Source organism: Dreissena polymorpha, chromosome 6, assembly GCF_020536995.1.
Source record: "Dreissena polymorpha isolate Duluth1 chromosome 6, UMN_Dpol_1.0, whole genome shotgun sequence".
Classification (NCBI taxonomy): domain Eukaryota; kingdom Metazoa; phylum Mollusca; class Bivalvia; order Myida; family Dreissenidae; genus Dreissena; species Dreissena polymorpha.
This window is the reverse complement of record NC_068360.1, coordinates 111,305,380-111,320,068: the sequence shown is the minus strand read 5'-3', so window position 1 is coordinate 111,320,068 and position 14,689 is coordinate 111,305,380. Positions and strand designations below refer to the sequence as shown.

The 14,689-nt window shown below is 34.0% G+C and overlaps 1 protein-coding gene across 1 annotated transcript in view; it reads left to right on the top strand.

Moving 5' to 3' along the window:
- Positions 1–3,171: 3,171 nt before the first annotated feature.
- LOC127835237 (uncharacterized) overlaps positions 3,172–14,689 on the top strand; it is a 52,042-nt gene continuing 40,524 nt past the window's right edge. The window contains exon 1 of the transcript XR_008028422.1: positions 3,172–3,640. The gene's annotated coding sequence lies outside the window, so the exon portion shown is untranslated. The remainder of the gene's footprint in view (positions 3,641–14,689) is intronic.

The following is a 14,689-nucleotide window of genomic DNA, read 5'->3' as shown; positions in this document are numbered from 1 at the left end:
TTAGCCGAATACGATTTTACGTTGCTATCCACATTCTTCTATATTTTGCGGAGGATACCGACGATAGTCGATGTATCCCGATTGTAAACGCCTGTTTTTACACACGCCCAAGATGGCGGCAAGCAGACGAGAAATTTGCGATGAGCGGCGAAAATGATAAATAACATTCAAATTAACAACGGATATCATATGGTTATTACGGAATAATTTAATGCGTGTGTCAATAAACGCAAAAAACAACGTTTGAGATAAAAACAACAAATATTTATTACAAATCTTCACAGTGAATGTGCATCACGGAAATTAGTTCTGGCTTCCATAACTTTAAATGTCGCTTTTTATGATTTTTGACTGGCGCGACTTTATAGTAACAAACCATGTGCTCAAGTGTTTTCAAATTCAGAATGACATTTCCCGGTATTTTAATTATACTGGCTTATTTTGTAAACAAATTGTAGTGTCAATACAAAGTCAAAGTAAATATTATATAAAACTACCTAATTCACAATGAAATCAGTCTTATTATCCACCAGACGTAAGTTGTTAATCACAAATAAAAGATTTCAGAAAACGAAAGTGATGTTTACAATTTCAGCATAAAATGTCAAGGTTTATCCGAAAGTATCCAAATGAAAACTCGTCACGTGACAAAGCGACAATGGCGTCAAAATTGTGAATTTCAGACTGATGAGATTTATTTCCATCTAATGTAAGATGCATTTGAAACATCTGAACCTTAAAACATTCCTCGATGCAGTATTTTATATTCATTCACTAATATATGTAGAAATGTATCCAAGAAAATGAGCTTTCTTTGATTTATAGCGTGACATAAATATGTTACGACTCTGGTTGACTTTCGATACGGGGTTAGCTTCAGCGTACAGGTCTGTCAATACTATATAAACTGTACGCTGAAGTTTCTTTAGCTACACGGAAATCAGTGTTGGGAAATTGGAGTTAGTCTACCGTTACTCACAAAGTTAATGCATTTAAGATGAGTATCGTTCGAAAATGGAAAGAGACAAACATGATATGATATATATGTTAGTGGATCTGTGTAAAATCAGATTCATATGCATATTCTGCTTTATAATGTTTGTCACGCTTTACAGTTGACTGAAATAGCATTGAAGTGCAAGATGTTGAAAGGTAAAGAAATGAAATAAATTATTTTAACTCCATTTAATACTTCATTGACATAGCAAGACCACTAAAGCGTTTTTTTATAAATATTTGTTAATGTTTTCACCATATGATATTTGATTTAAAATAATACTGAATTAAATTCTTACTGTTAAAGAGGTTATGATTAAATGGTATATTTAAGAATCTATATAGATAATAGATTATTGCAAGTTCAATATGAATGTGGAAGGATATTAACTTAACATTGTCTTCATTGTAAGAACACATTAAATTAGCACTTTATAATATAAAAATGCTGTCAAACATACTTTAATAATTTTAATTCTGTTCTTATAATCATATTTATAATGTTTCCCAATTTCATGGTTTATCGCGCTATTTTTCCCAATTTCATGGTTTATCGCGCTAATTTTCCCAATCCAAAAGGCACAGGCTGTAAGAAAAAAAATCCAAAAAAAATCACTGCACATAACTAATGCCATAATGATTGCCCTAAGACTGTCAAAATTTTCATTATATTATACAAAATCCTTGTAAACACTCTAGAGGTCACAATTTTGTTTCATATTTTATGAATCTTGGTCATAATATTTATTTTTGTAAACAAAGTTTGATGTTTGGTAAGGGGGGGGGGGTCAACTCAAAATATAGGCCACCAGGTCAAATCTTACAAAAACAAAAACACTCCATATGCCAGAGTTTTGGTTCAATAATGATGAAACTTGACCAGGATGTTTGTCTGGACAATATCTAGGTCAAGTTTGACGTTTGGTAAAGATTGAATGAACCGACTCCTCAGGTGAGCGAACTTGGGCCATCTTGGCCCTCTTGTGTTAGTTTCTTGTCAGACTGTGACAATAAACTAGGACACATTTATTCCTTTTTAAATACCATCGATACAAATGCATGCATTTTATGCAGTGTGTGGTTTTTCAAAGAGATATGACAGAATACTATGTAAGTATCATTGAGTACTGGAATTTGTCCGATGCGTTAAAGAAAGGATTACACGGCGAGGCTTGCCATTAGCAACACATCATTAGCATCATAAAGTGACTAAAAAATAAACAAAATGATCAAACACAATTATAATTTAACGAAGCACACAACTGGGATATTCAAATATCTATTGCAACTACAACTGTTTTGTAGGATAAGTTGATGACACAATTGCAGCTTTAACAAGAGTTTATAGAAAAATTAATTTAGTAAAAACGTCACGCTTACCTTAATGACATTGTTAATCCACTCCTAGATTGGGACTGTAACTAATTTGAAGATTGCTACTCAACATTTTGCCAATGTAAGCTGACATTCACATCAACAAAATGTATATAGATTTAAGAGAATTTGGTTCACCCCAGCTACAATAATGAATGTTTGTAGTAAGTAATTGACTGCTTAAGATTTTTATTAAATTGTAGTTATTGTCTGTACCATATTTTGAATGACTTAATCAGTGGAACCATATAATAAAAGTATAAAAAACAACAATTGGACATATTTATGAAAAGCTTTCAAGTATGTTGTTTGTTTAACAAAATATTAAGGTCAAAACTGTCTCAGTAGCTGGCTCAACGACCCATCCGAAACTAATAATGAATGCACCCAACACATTTGTTGTCAATGTTATTCATTCATGTGTTTAAAACAGAAGGTGTATCACTCAGGCTTTTGCTATGTCAGTATGCAATATTCAAACTAGTCAATTAGCGCAATTGCATTTAAATGGCCAAGTATTACTTGTCAGTTTTAAATGATGTTTGAGGAAAAGTATCTAATATATTGTAATACAATTTGTTTATGTAACAAGCTACTGTATTATCATTATAATTATATTATCATAACATGGCATGTATTAAAGCATTTAAAATTGTGGTTTGTTAAACGATCTGGTTTAAAGTGTTTATCTACAAAGCTTGTTTTTTGCAGTTTAAAGTAATCAATGCACTCAGTACCCAATAGTCAGGTGACAGTATACATAGTTACACTGTTTACTCCTATAATACAATCGCCATTTGACGGTTAACTTGGTTGCTGTTCAGTTCGAAATTTCTTAATTTTCTGGGATATTTAGGGTTCACACGCTTGGACATAAATATTTCAATTGATTTTAGTTTGTAAAATCTTGTTTGTTGAAAGTGAATGATCAAAATGGCGACATCTGGAATTTAAAGAAATTATGATTTGGTTAAATATTATTGTTGTACAATCTGCGAGAAAGAACGGTCTGTAGAAATAGGTGCAGATTTTACTGTAAAAAATGTCTTAATTACTTCTGCAGAAAATGTATAAACTCCCACAGACAGCATGGTCGATGGTTTTATAAAAAATCTCCTTATGGAAAGGATAAAATAAGGAAGTGGCCACTTTCTAAGAAGATGGAGACTTCTCTTTTAACATGTGTCATACACAAGGTTGAACAGTTGACAATGTACTGTCCGGACCACAGTCAGCTGTGCTGCTCGAGATGTGTTAAGCTTAATCACAGGTAGCTTATTATTACTTATTTTATATCAGTATACATTATTGCATTGTATTACCTGTATGAAACAGCGGCGTCGGAAGAACATTAACATTGGGGCGGCGGATGGGGTGGGTATGGGAGAGGGTATCCCCCTCCCGTTGGTGGGGGTCCGGCGTAACACGGAAATTTTTTCAAATTTTAGCATCAAATGGCGCATTTTGTGCGTTGCTATGCCTGATACCTGTCCTTATACACGTCTATTGCAGGCATTTTCTGAATGACAAAAGTTGTGACAGACAGACACACGATGGAGAAGTGATCACTATATGTCGCAGTTTGTACTTTGTAGCAGGCGACGCAACAAAAGGGATCATGTGGGTTGAAAGAACGTTCTTCAGGATTTTTTTGTGCCGAAATTCCGTTTTAGAAATTTGAAATTCGTTGGTTGGTTTGGAGTACACATATTGAAATGACACAAACAGTGGTAAAAAACATTAAATAAGTTTTAAGAAATATAGAATGACTTCGAGTTATTACAATTAATTTAGGTATCTTGAGGTATATTTAATTTTGTGATAATTAAGGACTATTGGATATCGGCACATTTGTTTCATTTCATACTTTCCTTTATATGAATATAAAGAAGCAAAGGCTTAGATCATACCGACAATTAAAGATTCCCAGGTTTAATTACTCAATAATAAAGGGATTATCGTTATAAAAGAGACCGATCAATTACCCCCGGAAACAACAAAATTGACACGTACATTTCCGCCGGCGGGTGATGAGAATCAACAATACACGTGTCATAACCGCGAAAGCGTGATTACCTTGCTTCGGGGTAAAGATATTTTCAAATATACGTGTATTGAAATGATTTTTTTAAAGGTCTTTGCCGAAATTTCATTTTTTGCCGAAAATATTGGGGCGGCGGCCGCCGCCCCTGCCGCCCCAGCTCCGACGCCTCTGTGCAATTATCATCATCCATATTAATTTGTTTGGATTATTCTATTAAGTTATATAAGGTTTTCAAAAATCAGTTCTCGTGTGCAATTTTTTCTTAAGCTTTAATTTGTTTATTTGTGTTTGTTTGAAATAACATTTCAAAGTTCAAGCATATGGATTTCAAGACATTGGCAACATTTCAGCAACAAATGTAGTATATAGTATAGCAATACCTTAAGACTTTAGTCAACCTGCCTGTATAAAGTCTCATGCATATGTTCCTTTACTCTATTTATGGAGGATAGTTCACACTTGACGTTTGCTTGTTTGAGCCTGCATTTTTAACCTTTTCATCGTGACCTTTTTTCAGTTTTGTTTCTTTATGTTGGTTGTTTGTTGTCTGTCATCAACAATTTGCATATGAACACTATAGAGGCGCCACATGTCTTGCCCAATATTCATGGAACTTTGTATTAACAGTTCGTGTAGATTAAATATACGCTCAATAGTGCCTTTTCATCGATTTTTAGTTGGTCGCGTTACATTGGTCGAGTGAATTTACAGACCTTGTTATGCAAATCAGTATGTGCTTAGAAGCCTTAGCTATGCTAAGAACCGTTACTAATATGCTAGGAACGATTACCGCTGCCTGTCTGCACTGCAGACGACGAATACTAAAGATCGTCTGCTCTACTACTCAGTGAGTGTATTTACCAGCTTTTAAGACGACATTGGCCTGTCTAGTGTTTATCATTTAAATCTGTACATATTGGCTGCTTTCAGGGAAAACAGAGTTTAATGCATGTCAAATAAGATTAGCCTGTGCACACTGATTAGCCTATGCAATGCGCACAAGCTAATCAAGGACGACAACAGCGAACAACTTCAGTGCCTTCAGCGCTTTGATTATAATTTTGTGGCCGGTTGTTGACATTTGTAGTTTAAACCTGAGTTTTCATGTAATTTCCAGACCGGGAAATATTTGTCTTTGACCCAATATCCTGTGACCTTAAAATACTTTTGGGAATGTCTGGTTTGTCCGATCTTCAATAAACTTTTTCAGATTTTTTTTCTATTCATATAGCAAATAAGTTCAAAACTTTTCCAGCTTTTTAAATACATGCCGGACAAAGGGACATGTTTCTTACATGCCGATGGTGATACCTTGCAAATACTCTACACGCCACATTAAAAGCTCACCTGAGCACAACATTCCCATGGTGAACTATTTTGATGAAATTTTGTCGTCCTTTGTAAATCATCAACATTTGCCTTTTGAACACCCAAGGACGGAATTTAGTGGAAAATCTTCATAAAATTCATTCAGAACATTTTTTCCTAATGATATGTCAGCCACGTTTCAAGTCTGGTCATGTGAGGTAAAAACTAGGTTACATGAAAGTACAATCTTGTGAACACTCTTGAGGACAACAAAATTGCCCAGTTTTTTTTATGAAACTTTTTGTCAGAATGATATACCCAATGCATTTTAAACTGGGTTGTGTATGGTTTAAACAAATAGTTTGTTAGATAAAATAAAAAAAAGCATGTGAACACTAAAAGACCACATTTATTGTCTAATGAAACTTAGTACCATTATCCAATTAAAATCTTAGCCAGATTGCAATCTTCCATAAAGCTCAAGAAGAGTATCAGACATTCAGCCCAGCAACCATATTTTACAGACCAATACAATATAAATATGTAATCGCTTAAACATATTCTTGGTCTATCACAGCAAACATACTTTTAAGCTCTACTGCACAAGGCAGAAGAGCTTATGGGATGGCATTGTGTCTGTCTGTCTGTCTGTGTGTGTGTGTGTGTGTGTGTGCGTGAGTGCGTTAGACTGTTATTGTTTATCCGATAAAGTCCACAGTTTTCATCCGATTCTTTTCAAACTTGTCCAGTTTCTTTATATTAATGAGGACTCGAATCCTATAGATTTTCAGGTCACTGGGTCAAAGGTCAAGGTCACAGTGACTCGAAATAATAAAATGGTTTCCGGATGATAACTCATGAATGCTTAGGCCTAGGATCATGAAACTTCATAGGTACATTGATCATGACTGGCTGATGACACCTTTTCATTTTCAGGTCACTAGGTCAAAGGTCAAGGTCACAGTGACTCGAAATAGTAAAATGATTACTTTTTCTTGTTTATCAGATAAAGCCCACAGTTTTCATCCGATTCTTTTCAAACTTGTTCAGTGTCTTTATGTTAATGAGACTCGAACCCTATTGATTTTCAGGTCACTGGGTCGAAGGTCAAGGTCACAGTGACTCGAAATAGTAAAATGGTTTCTAGATGTTTACTCAAGAATGCTTAGGCATAGGATCATGAAACTTCATGAGTGCATTGATCATGACTGGCTGATGACCCCTATTGATTTTCGGGTCACTAGATCAAAGGTCAAGGTCACAGTGACTCGAACTAGTAAAATGGTTACTTTTTCTTGTTTGTCCGATAAAGTCCACTGTTTTCATCTGATTCTTTTCAAACTTTTTCAGTTTCTTCATATTAATGAGGACTCAAACCCTATTGATTGTCAGGTCACTGGGTCAAAGGGCAAGGTCACAGTGACTCGAAATAGTTAAATGGTTTCCGGATGATAACTCAAGAATGCTTAGGCCTAGGATCATGAAACTTCATAGTTACATTGATCATGACTGGCAGATGACCCCTATTAATTTTCAGATCAAAGGTGAAGGTCACAGTGACTGAAAACAGTAAAATGGTTTCCGGATGATAACTCAAGAATAATAAGGCCTAGGATCATGAAACTTTATAGGTACATTGATCATGACTGGCATATGACCCCTGTTGATTTTCAGGTCACTAGGGCAAAGGTTAAGATCATAGTGACAAAAAACGTATTCACACAATGCTGCCACTACAACTGACAGCCCATATGGGGCATGTTTTACAAATAGCCCTTGTTTAAAAAGAGCAATATCGAAGCAATACGTCCAGAATGACTTCCCCTTGAATATGAGAAAATTTTGAAATCCCGCTTGTTTACGCAATTAATTCCACAGTTTTCATCCAATTTTTTCCAAATTTGCACAGTATCTTTATATTATTGAGGACTTGAACCCTATTGATTATGAGCAGTATCGGAGAAATAAGTACACAATAATCTCTCCTTAAATTTAAGAAAATTCTCCTTGTTTGCGCGATTAAGTACACAGTTTCCATCTTATTCTTTCCAAACTTGAACAGTGTTTTAGCAGTAGAGCGATTCAGGCCCTCATGGGCCTCTTGTTTATTTAAGTCTATATCCAGCGACATACAATAATACAAATATTTTATACAAATAAATACAAACTGATAATAATTATGCATGTTATTTGTAACAAGAAATATCTTTAAAAAAGATATACGGCGTTGATTGTGGTCGATGTTTATGAACGATCAAAAGTTATCTCTATGAGATAAAAAGTAGCGGATGCCTTTTTTCTGCGCAGTTCTTAGCTACATCATAAGCAAATCAATTACGGGGTGTTGCGCCAGATTTCGTGTCTTATTTTGCTTTATGTGATATTATTACTCAGATATCTATATTTACAGAATAGAAAAACACAAGAAACATGAAAATAAACGAGTGCATATAGGTCAGCTGGCAATACTCGAATCTTATTTAATTGCATAATTATAGTATAGTGAATTATTGTGCTCATGCTTAATAAACTGGTCTAAATGGATAAAAATTTCTAATTAATTTTATCAAAATTGGTCCTTATCATGCAAATGTTGAAACCATATTAAAAATCGATGATTGACATACCACAATAATATCGCCGAATATCTTTATTTAGTATCTTTCTGATCAAAACAGACTTCAAGTGCACAAAGTTTACGAGACGGCGTTTATATAAAGATTTCTGCAACTGACCGCAAACTGACCTTGATACCTTGCGGATTAGAATGCAATGCATTACAGTCACTACGGTATTGTCAGTAAGACCGGTGTTGAATGATCGCAACCCCTTCTGCGAACTCCGGTGATGAACTGTATATAAACTCTGACTTTCACAAATGGCCGCGAATTGACCCGAAACCTCGCGGGTTGAAATGCAATGCAAGTAAGTTCTAAATATGACAACATAGCCTTTAGTATAAACGCTTTTGCGCTGGTAATTCTCTGAAAATAAAAGGTGAACGCACAAACTGTATTTATGTCGAAAATTGATTGTAAAACTGTTCTATCTATTGAGCCTTTTCATTAGAGATAAAATTGTTTCATGCAGTAAAACAGTGTTACAAAGACGCGGATATGTTTCCAATGTTCTGTTGTTATACTCAAATCAGCCAATGGAATAAATGAAGTGTATTCATTCGTACCTAGCCGCGGGAAATTTTATTTTAGTATTATTGGAGACTTACAAAGGTCAAGTCAGGGTGAAAAGCTGGCTTAATACAGCTTACGCCGAAAAAACAAATCATTCATATGTACGAAGCACATTACTCACATGTATAGTCCATCTTCATGAAACTTGGTAATTACATTAAAGTTCGTTCAAATGATATCAGTGGAGTTCAAAACTGGTCATGTTGGATGTAAAACTAGATCACTAGGTAAAATTGAAGAAAAGGTTTGTTGACATACTTGTAGATAACATTTATTGCATATTTTTTTCATGACATTTGGTAAAAACATTTGTCCCAATCATATCTATGACTAGATCATAAATGATAGGTGGGTGCTGCAGGGTAAAAACTAAGAACACTGTATTATGTGAATTGGGAATAAGACATCAAACTTGGAATGGGCATCATTTTTATGATTTTCTCAAACAAAACTATTCATTTCATGATCTGAATTTATTTTTGTACTATGTTATCTATACTTCAAGCTTAATAGGCAATTTTTTATGACTTATTCATTAACAGTGATTTAAAAAAAATAATTTTAACTGTATTTTTAAACTGTGTTCATGCGCCGCATGGACACAGTCTCATTTTATAAGGATTGTTAAAAAATCAATAAAAAATCCAGTTTTGTAGTAAAATCAATTTAAATGATGTTATAATATATGCACGTTTATATTCAAATTATAATTTGCAAAACTCAATAAATACAACTTGAAAAGCTGCGTATTATGCACTGTTGAAAAAGCACAATTTATTCCTAGATTGATGTCTTATTCCAACTTCACATAATACTGTGTTTAAGTCACTATGTAAAACTGCATGATTACAAATTGATGTCTTATTCCAACTTCACATAATACTGCATTTAAGTCACTATGTAAAACAGCATGATTATTTTTGCAACATTCCCCTACATGTATCAGTATGTGTAACATCACTAAGGTACATAATATGACCGAAAATGCATTACATCATTACCTATGGGACGACCGAAACATTACTATTTAACTTTGCTCTCAAAGGCGTAATTAAAGCTTACTAATTACTTCCATCGTAAAACGGCTTCATACATTTGCCCAATGATATCAATTATATTAGTTCATGTTTCAACTAGTTTAAGCCTATTTATTTTAGCTCGAGTCCGTTACCTGAGAAGAACCAGTACTTGGTATCTATGGAGGAGATAATGAGAACGCTCCCCGAGGAGGGATCGCACCGTGAAAGACAATTAAAGCATGTGCTTTTTCTAGCTCGTGTCTTTTTGTATAAGAATAAATGAAGTATATTGACTGCTGGCCTCGTAAAACACAAAGCATGTGTTTTGCCCAACTCTTGTCATTTTGCATGTATATACATGTATATATATATATATATATATATATATATGAAGCATATTGAATGCTCGTGGCCTAAAACAAAATAAAACGACAAGTTTCTTCTAACTCTTGTCATTTTGAATATGAATAAATGAAGTATACTGACTGCTGGCACCGTGAAACACAATTAAAGCATGTGGTTTTTCTTGCTCTTGTCATTTTGCATATGAATAAATGAAGTATTATTGACTGCTGGCACCGTGAAACACAATTAAAGCATGTGTTTTACCCAACTATTGTCATTTTACAAGTATATACCTATGAAGTATATTGACTGCTCGTGGCCTTAACACAATTAAACGATATGTTTCTTCTAACTCTTGTCATTTTGAATATGAATAAATGAAGTATATTGACTGCTGGCACCGTGAAACACAATTAAAGCATGTGGTTTTTTCTAGCTCTTGTCATTTTGCATATGAATAAATGAAGTATTATTGACTTCTGGCACCGTGAAACACAATTAAAGCATGTGGTTTTTCTAGCTCTTGTCATTGTGCACGTGAATAAATTACGTATTATATTATTGACTGCTGGCACCGTGAAAGACAATTAAAACATGTTTTTTTTTCTAGATCTTGTCATTGTTTATGTGAATAAATGAAGTATATTGACTGCTTGCCTCGTAAAACACAATTAAAGCATGTGTTTTACCCAACTATTGTCATTTTACAAGTATATACATATGAAGTATATTGACTGCTCGTGGCCTTAACACAATTAAACGATATGTTTCTTCTAACTCTTGTCATTTTGAATATGAATAAATGAAGTATATTGACTGCTGGCACCGTGAAACACAATTAAAGCATGTGGTTTTTTCTAGCTCTTGTCATTTTGCATATGAATAAATGAAGTATTATTGACTTCTGGCACCGTGAAACACAATTAAAGCATGTGGTTTTTCTAGCTCTTGTCATTGTGCACGTGAATAAATTACGAATTATATTATTGACTGCTGGCACCGTGAAAGACAATTAAAGAATGTGTTTTTTTTCTAGCAATTGTCATTTCTTATGTGAATAAATAAAATACAATTAAACAATATGTTTCTTCTAACTCTTGTCATTTTGAATATGAATAAATGAAGTATTATTGACTGCTGGCACCGTGAAACACAATTAAAGCATTGCTTTGTATAGCGCTTGTCATTGTGCATGTGAATATATTAAGTATATTGACTGGTGGCACCGTGTAACACAATTAAAGCATGTGCTTTTTCTAGCTCTTGTCATTTTGCATGTAAACAAATGAAGTATATTGACTGCTGGCCTCGTGAAACACAAAACACAAATTGTTTCTTTTCTAGCTCTTGTCATTGTGCAGGTGAATAAAGGAAGAATATTGACTGCTGGCACCGTGAAACACAATTGAAGCATTTTTTTTTCTAGCTCTTGTCATTTTTTATGTGAATAAATGAAGTATATTGACTGCTGGCTTCGTAAAACACAATTAAAGCATGTGTTTTACCCAACTATTGTCATTTTGCATGTATATACCTATGAAATATATTGACTGCTCGTGGCCTAAAACACAATTAAACGATAGGTTTCTTCTAACTCTTGTCATTTTGAAAATGAATAAATGAAGTATTATTGACTGCTGGCCCTGTGCAACACAATTAAAGCATGTGTTTTTTCTAGCTCTTGTAATTGTGCATGTGAATAAATGGAGCATATTGACTGCTGGCACCGTAAAACACAATTAATGCATGTGTGTTTTTTAACTCTTGTCATTTTGCATGTGAATAAATTACGTATTATATTATTGACTGCTGGCACCGTGAAAGACAATTAAAGCATGTGATTTTTCTAGCTCATGTCATTTTGTATGAGAATAAATGAAGTATATTGACTGCTGGCCTCGTAAAGCACAATTAAAACATGTGTTTTACCCAACTTTTGTCATTTTGCATGTATATATATGAAGTATATTGACAGCTCGCGGCCTAAAACACAATTTAACGATATGTTTCTTCTAACTCTTGTCATTTTGAATATGAATAAATGAAGTATTATTGACTGCTGGCACCGTGAAACACAACTAAAGCATTGCTTTTTATAGCTCTTGTCATTGTGCATGTAAGTAAATGAAGTATTATTGACTGGTGGCACCGTGACACACTATTAAAGCATGTGCTTTTTCTAGCTCTTGTCATTTTGCATGTGAACAAATGAAGTATATTGACTGCTGGCCTCGTGAAACACAATTAAAACATGTGTTTTTCTAGCTCTTGTCAATGTGCACGTGAATAAATGAAGAATATTGACTGCTGGCACCGTAAGAGACAATTAAAGCATGTGTTTTTTTTCTAGCTATTGTCATTTTGTTTGTGAATAAATGAAGGATATTGACTGCTGGCCTCGTAAAACACAATTAAAGCATGTGTTTTACCTAACTAATGTCATTTTGCATGTATTTACATATGAAGTATATTGACTGCTTGTGGCCTAAAACACAATTAAACGATAGGTTTCTTCTAACTCTTGTCATTTTGAATATGAATAAATGAAGTATTATTGGCTGCTGGCACAGTGAAACACAATTAAATCATGTGCGTTTTCTAGCTCTTGTCATTTTGCATGTGAATAAATGAAGTATAATAAAAAACACATGCATTAATTGTGTTGCACGAGGCCAGCAGTTAATATACTATATTAACTGCTGGCCTCGTGCAACACAATTAATGCATGTGTTTTTTCAAGCTCTCGTCATTGTGCATGTGAATAAATGAAGTATATTGACTGCTGGCACCGTAAAACACAATTAAAGCATGTGCTTTTTCTAGCTCTTGTCATTTTGCATGTGAATAAATGAAGTATATTTACTGCTGGCCTCGTGAAACACAATTAAAGCATGTGTTTTTCTAGCTCTTGTCATTTTGTATTTGAATAAATGAAGTATATTTTCTGCTGGCCTCGTGAAACACAATTAAAGTATGTCATTATCTAGCTTTTGTCATTTTGCATTTGAATAAATGATGTAAATTGACTGCTGGCCTCGAGAAATATAGGATCTTGCATGAGTGGTCATTTTGTATTGAATTTATTAAACAAGTCATCTAAATAAAGATAAAAACGAGGCTTGCCGAGTTGTTATCTTTATTTAGATGACGAGTTTAATACATTTAATACAAAATGACCACGAATCTAAGATTCTATTTATAACATGACCAACAAATTTTCTTTTTATTTTATGCTCTTTTCACGTTTATTCACATTGTTAAAGAGTTTAACTGAAGACATTCGTTGAAATAATGACGTCATTTCGTCAAAAAATGACGTCATTTCATAGTTATATAACTAGTGTAATAACACCCATGTAATAAACAAAATTGAGCATTACGTTATTTCACTCCTGGAGCGTGGGTCATGTTATAAACACAATTAAATATTATGTTTTTTTTTAGCTCTTGTCATTTTGCATGTGAATAAATGAAGTATATTTTCTGCTGCCAACGTGAAACACAATTAAAGCATGTGTTTTTTATAACTCTTGTCATTGTTCATGTGAATAAATGAAGTATATTGACTGCTGGCACCGTGAAAAACAATTAAAACACGTGTTTTTTTTCTAGCTCTTGTCATTGGGGATGTAGTTGTGGATATGAATAAATGAAGTATATTGACGTCTGCCACCGTGAAACACAATTAAACGACATGTTTTTTTCTAACTCTTGTCATTTTGCATGTAAATATATAACGTTTATTGACCGCTCGTGACCTAAAACACAGTTAAAACATGTGTTTCTTTCTAACTCTTGTCATTTTCCATGTGAATAAAGTATATTGACTGCTTGCACCGTGAAACACTATTAAAGCATGTTTTTTTTCTAACTCTTGTCATTTTTAGACTCTGATGTTCAATGCAAACGATTTGCGACATCCTTTGCGACAATGCTCCTAACTCTTGTAGTTGTGTATGAGCGAGGGTCTAAATCTTTACAAATTAGGCTAACCCGTATCCAGTACGGTACGGGAGGGTATAGTAAGTACGGGTTTTACCCTCACTCTTGCGGAAGTCGGGTTCACAAACTGTTTTTCACGCTCTCTTACGATCCAGTAGTAGACCGAGCAGGACGTGTTCTCAGGAGTAGGTATTTTCCCAATTCCTGGCCAGTTTCTATAGTGTTGTATTTACATTACCACTAGGTTTACATTACCGGATTTGTTTAGTGGCTTATAACCCGTACCTATTATTTTAACATGATAGTTATGTTAGTGTGGTCACGTGATCAAATCGGAGGGAAAAGCTGGCAGGCATTTGCTTGTTATCTAAAAAACGAGTTCAAGTTCACTCTAGTGGTCAGTATTGCCCTTCTCAAAATAAAATGCACTTTTTAACAAAATACGCTTTAAAAAGTGTATTTTTTCTGCA